The sequence below is a fragment of the Octodon degus genome, unplaced genomic scaffold (genome assembly GCF_000260255.1).
Source record: "Octodon degus isolate 3935 unplaced genomic scaffold, OctDeg1.0 scaffold00027, whole genome shotgun sequence".
Lineage (NCBI taxonomy): Eukaryota > Metazoa > Chordata > Mammalia > Rodentia > Octodontidae > Octodon > Octodon degus.
This window is the reverse complement of record NW_004524603.1, coordinates 17,037,609-17,042,564: the sequence shown is the minus strand read 5'-3', so window position 1 is coordinate 17,042,564 and position 4,956 is coordinate 17,037,609. Positions and strand designations below refer to the sequence as shown.

Below are 4,956 nucleotides of genomic sequence, written 5' to 3'. Positions count from 1 at the left end.
ATGTGGTGCTGGGGGATTGAACTGCGGTCCCTGTGCTTTGCTAAGCTTGTTCTAAGTAGGTGCTTTAGACCACTGAGCCATCTCACCAGCCCCCGAAATACATTATTTTAAAAAAGCATCTCCCTAGTTATTGATGTGCCTTTTCTGTAGTAATAGTCACTCTAAACCATGCTAGTTCCTTTTCACCATTTCCATTTCACTCTCACTTTACAAAATTAAATTGAACTGTTTATTTCTTTTCTTTCTTTCTTTTTTTTTTTTCCTACTTGATTCCCACATGGAGTGCAGAATCATAGAATTGTACCACTGGAAAAAGACTCAGAATTCTCCCCCTCAGAGACAAAAAAGAGAAGCCTAAGGAGGTAAAGTACTTTACTAAGGTCTTACAGCTAATGGGAAACAGAACACAAAACTCATGACTCTAAGAGTCTGGCTTTATCCATGCAGTATTCTGGAGAGTTCTCACAGAAATACATGGCAAGACCCTTGTGAGATCACTAATCAGCTCCAGTGAATTCTGAGGACACCAGAAAACGTCTTCCTACAATGGACAAAGACAGCACTCTCCAGGATCTTCCTGCTGGGTCACCTCCCTAGAGAAACCCTCCCTATTGCTTGGGTCACATCCTTGAAAGGTCACTGACTTCTTCAAGGTCACACAGGAAGTGGCCATGTGGAAACTGAAGTCTAACATGCCTAATACAGATTTGGTTGTGTTCCCATGGAGACTATGGACAACCTGAACAAGAGAGGATGAGGGAGACAGCGGCAGAGAGTGACAGACACTTACAGAAGACCAGAAGGAGCCAGAAGGTCCCATGGGAGAGAAGTTGGATGCTGGGAAGGCGGGGCCACCAATCCTTGACTGGATATGTGTTCTCTTTCAGTTTCACAGAGACAAAGCTGGAAAGAAAATCTGGCTGAGTGTGGCTCACAGCCACGTCCTGTGCTGCCCCAAAACCTTAGCTTAAAGTTACCCTTTGGGAACACACATCTCTGTTTGCTAAACAAAAAGTTAATCTGACCGCAAGCATTGTTGTGCCAACAGAAAGAGATGTTGGCTGTAAACTCTGACTGAAAAATCCAAGGGAGCCCAGAGTCACAGAGCTGTGGAGCTGGAAAGACCCTCCTCTCGACCTGTCCATTAACCTCACCTTAAAGTGCCCTTGCCTGCTGGATGCCAGCAACTCGCTAACTTCTCTATGACTTACAGCTACCGCAGAGAAACCAGCCACCCTAACATCATAGAAAACCAAGACATTGAAGGCATTTAAGCAGAAGCAAAGTGACAATCTGGGGTGACACAGGAATGGTTGAGGGCCTCTGTCCTGAACTCTATGACCTACCACTTTCTTCTAGGAAAGGATTCCTTTTTCTTTCAGTACTGGGAATTGATCTCAGGATTTTGTGCTTGCCAGGCAGGCACTTGTATGACCGAGCTATATCCCCAGCCCTTAGGCAGACATTCTTAACCAGTCTAAGGACAGAGCCAGAAGGTTCCTCAGGTCCCTTTCTGACCTTGAGATTCTGGCTGAAAATCTGTGGCATCTTTCTTCTGTTTTGTTTCTAGTCCTTTCATCTGGAGCATTCCTGCGTGCTGGACTCGCTGTCAGGGGCCTTCACACACAAGAGCGGAGGAGGTCAGCAGGCAGCTTTCTGCGCCCTATGCAACTTAAAACTTCACGATTGTTTTCAATGAAAAGAAAGACTCTCCAACCCTGAAAATTTTCCCACAGCAATTGAAAATGAAATGAAAAATGTGGTCATCTGTTCAACTGTGGCGTATTACTTTCCTGTGGAAAACTCTTCCCAAAAATGTACCAATTTGATTTACTTCTTGATTATAAGAGTACTACAGATTTATTAGTAGAAAACAAGTAGAAAGAGGAAAATAAAAGACACTAAGAAATGTTCATGGGCTGGGTATATAGTTCAATGGCACAGTGCCTACTGGGCAAGCGCAAGGTCATGAGTTTGATTCCGAGAACCAAAAACAAAACAAAAAAAGAACTGTTCATCATACATATGCTCATATTTTAATAGGATGCCTTCCAAATCTTTTTCTTCATATATTTATTATTATAAAAATGCAACTGCATTGAATATATAGGTTTATATCTTTTTCCTGCTTTGTATAGTACATTCAGTGTTTTCCCAAATAATTATTTCTTAAAACGTTTTTCTTAGAAACATTTTTTTAAATTTTTTTTTTTTAATTTTTAGGGCAGAACTTAGCTCAAACTCATATGATTCTCCTATTTTCAGCCTCCCAAGCACTGGGATTAAAGGTGCGTGCCACTACACCCAATAAAAACTTTTTTTTTTTTTTGTTTTCTCCTAAAACCATAGCATCGTTGAACTGAGAACCCTGCACATGCCAAGCACAGTCTCTGCCACTGAGCTACATCCCAGCCCAAGACCTCATTTTAATTACTATACATTATAGTTCAAGTCGCAGTAGGTTAGGGAGACAAGGTCAAGCCTGCAGGGAGCCGAGATCAAGCAGACAGGAGGCACTTGGATGTTGCATACAGAAATTGCGCAACACTCTCCTGAACAGCCAACGGGTTGCAGAGGAAATTAGACATTTTCTACAATTAAACGACAGCACCAATACAACATACCATGCTTACGGAACGCAATGAAAGAGTCCTATAAGGGAAAATTGTAGCACTGAACTCCCATAGCCGAAACATTAAGCAAGCTCAAATAAATAATCTAATGTTGAACTTCAGTCAAACCCAAAACTTATAAAAGAGAGAAAATTATAAAGATCAGAACAGAAATTAAAGCAATTGAGACTAAGAAAAAAATATATAAAGAATCAATGAAGAGTTGGTTCTTTGAAAAATTAAACAAAATTGACAAACCCTTAGTTAAGCTTATTTTATAAAGGAAAGAAAAGACTCAAACCCACACACTTAGGAAAAGGATGAAATCACAACAGGTCCTGCAGAAATCCAGCAGATCATCAATACCTACTTTGAGAACCTACATTCTAATATGATAGAAAACACAGAAGAAATGCACAGATTCCTAAATACATATGAATTACCAAAGCTGAATCAAAAAGATGTAAAGATTCTAAGTAAATCAGTATATGCTGGGTATGGTGGTGTATGTTTGTAATCTCAGCACTCAGGAAGCTGAGGCAGGAGGATTGTTGTGAGTTTAGGACCAGCCAGGGCTACAAAATGAGCTCAAAGCCAGCCTGAACTGCACAGCAAGACCCTGTCTCAAAAAGAAAAAATAGGTTCTGGAGATATAACTCAATAGCATAGTACCTACCCAGTAAGCACAAGGTCCTGAGTTCAATTCTCAGTACTAATAAATAAATAAGCCAATATCAATCAATGAAATTCAAGATATAATTAAAAACCCACAAAGAAAAGCCCAAGGTCCAACAGATTCACTGCTACTTGCTACCAGAAATTCAGAGAAGACCTAATGCTCCTATTTCTCAAGCTCTTTAGTGAAATTGAAAGGGAAGCAGTACTTCCAAATTCATTTGTGAGAGTAAATATTGCCCTCATAACAAAACCAAAGAGAGATCCAACCTAAAATAAGAGAACTCCAAGGCAACCTCCTCAATGAAAACATTCTCAATAAAGTCCTGACAAACAAAATGCAGCAAATCATCAAGAAAATTATACACCATGGCCAAGTAGTATTCATCCCAGGGAGGCAGAGACGGTTCCTTACATGCAAATCAATAAATGTAATACACTATATTAACAGAGCCAAGGACAAAAACCATATGATCATCTCAATAAAAGCATAAAAGCTTTTGACAAAGTCTAACACCCAGTCATAATTTTTAAAAGAAACTATAGAATTGAAATAGATAGTCTTTATCTCAACCTAATAAAAGCCATATAGGACAAGCCAATAGCCAACATCATACTAAATGGACAAAACCTAAAAGCTTTAACTCTAAAATGAGGTACAAGGCAAGGTTGCCATCCTCTACCACCACTCTTATTCAATATGGTTCTGGAAACATTAGCTAGATTACTTAGACAAGAGAAAGAAATAAGAGAAATAAGGATAGGAAAGGAAGAAGATAGATTATCATTATTTGTGGATGACATAATATTTTACATCAAAGACCCCAAAAACTCCACCAAAAGACTTCTAGATTTAATGACGAAATTCTATAGCATAGTGGAATGCAATATTTGCACTTAAAAATCAATAGCACTCCCATACACAAATAACAAACTCACTGAAAAAGAAATTAGAAAAACAACACCTTTCACAACAATAGCTCCCCCAAAATGAAATATCTCAAAATTAATCCAATGAAAGAAGTAAAAGAGCTTTATAGTGAAAACTACAATACTCTGAAAAAGGAGATCAAAGAAGCTATCAGAAAACGGAAAGATACCTCTCGTTCATGGGTAAGAAGACCCAAGATAGTGAAAATGCCAATACTTCTAAAATCGTTACACAAATTTAATGCAACTGCAATCAAAATACCAATATGACATCTCACAGAATTAGAGAAAACAATGCTAAAATTCATTTGGAACCAGAAGAGATCTAGAACAGCAAAAACAATTCTAGGAAACAAAGGCAAGGCAAGGGGCATTATAATCCCTGACTTGAAATTATACTACAAAGCTACTGTGATTTAAACAAAACACAACAGCATGCTACTGGCAAGAAAAAGAGACCCAAAGATCAATGAACAGATTAGAAGATGCAGACATAATTCCAAACAAACTGAGCCACCTTGTATTTGACAAAGGAGACAAGTATTTTCATTGGAAAAAGAGCCTTTTAAATAAATTGTGCTGGAAAAACTGGCTTTCCATATGCCAGTGATTAAGTTAGACCCATATCTTTCACCATGCATTAAATTAAAATCAGGGCTGGTGAGATGGCTCAGTGGTCTAAAGCACCTACTTAGAACAAGCTTAGCAAAGCACAGGGACCGCGGTTCAATCCCCCAGC

General features: G+C 38.9%; 2 protein-coding genes across 2 annotated transcripts in view; one reads left to right on the top strand and one right to left on the bottom strand.

The window, feature by feature from the left end:
- Tmem213 (transmembrane protein 213) overlaps positions 1–4,956 on the top strand; it is a 12,151-nt gene that overhangs the window by 510 nt on the left and 6,685 nt on the right. The window lies entirely within an intron of this gene.
- Atp6v0a4 (ATPase H+ transporting V0 subunit a4) overlaps positions 1–4,956 on the bottom strand; it is a 113,613-nt gene that overhangs the window by 106,638 nt on the left and 2,019 nt on the right. The window lies entirely within an intron of this gene.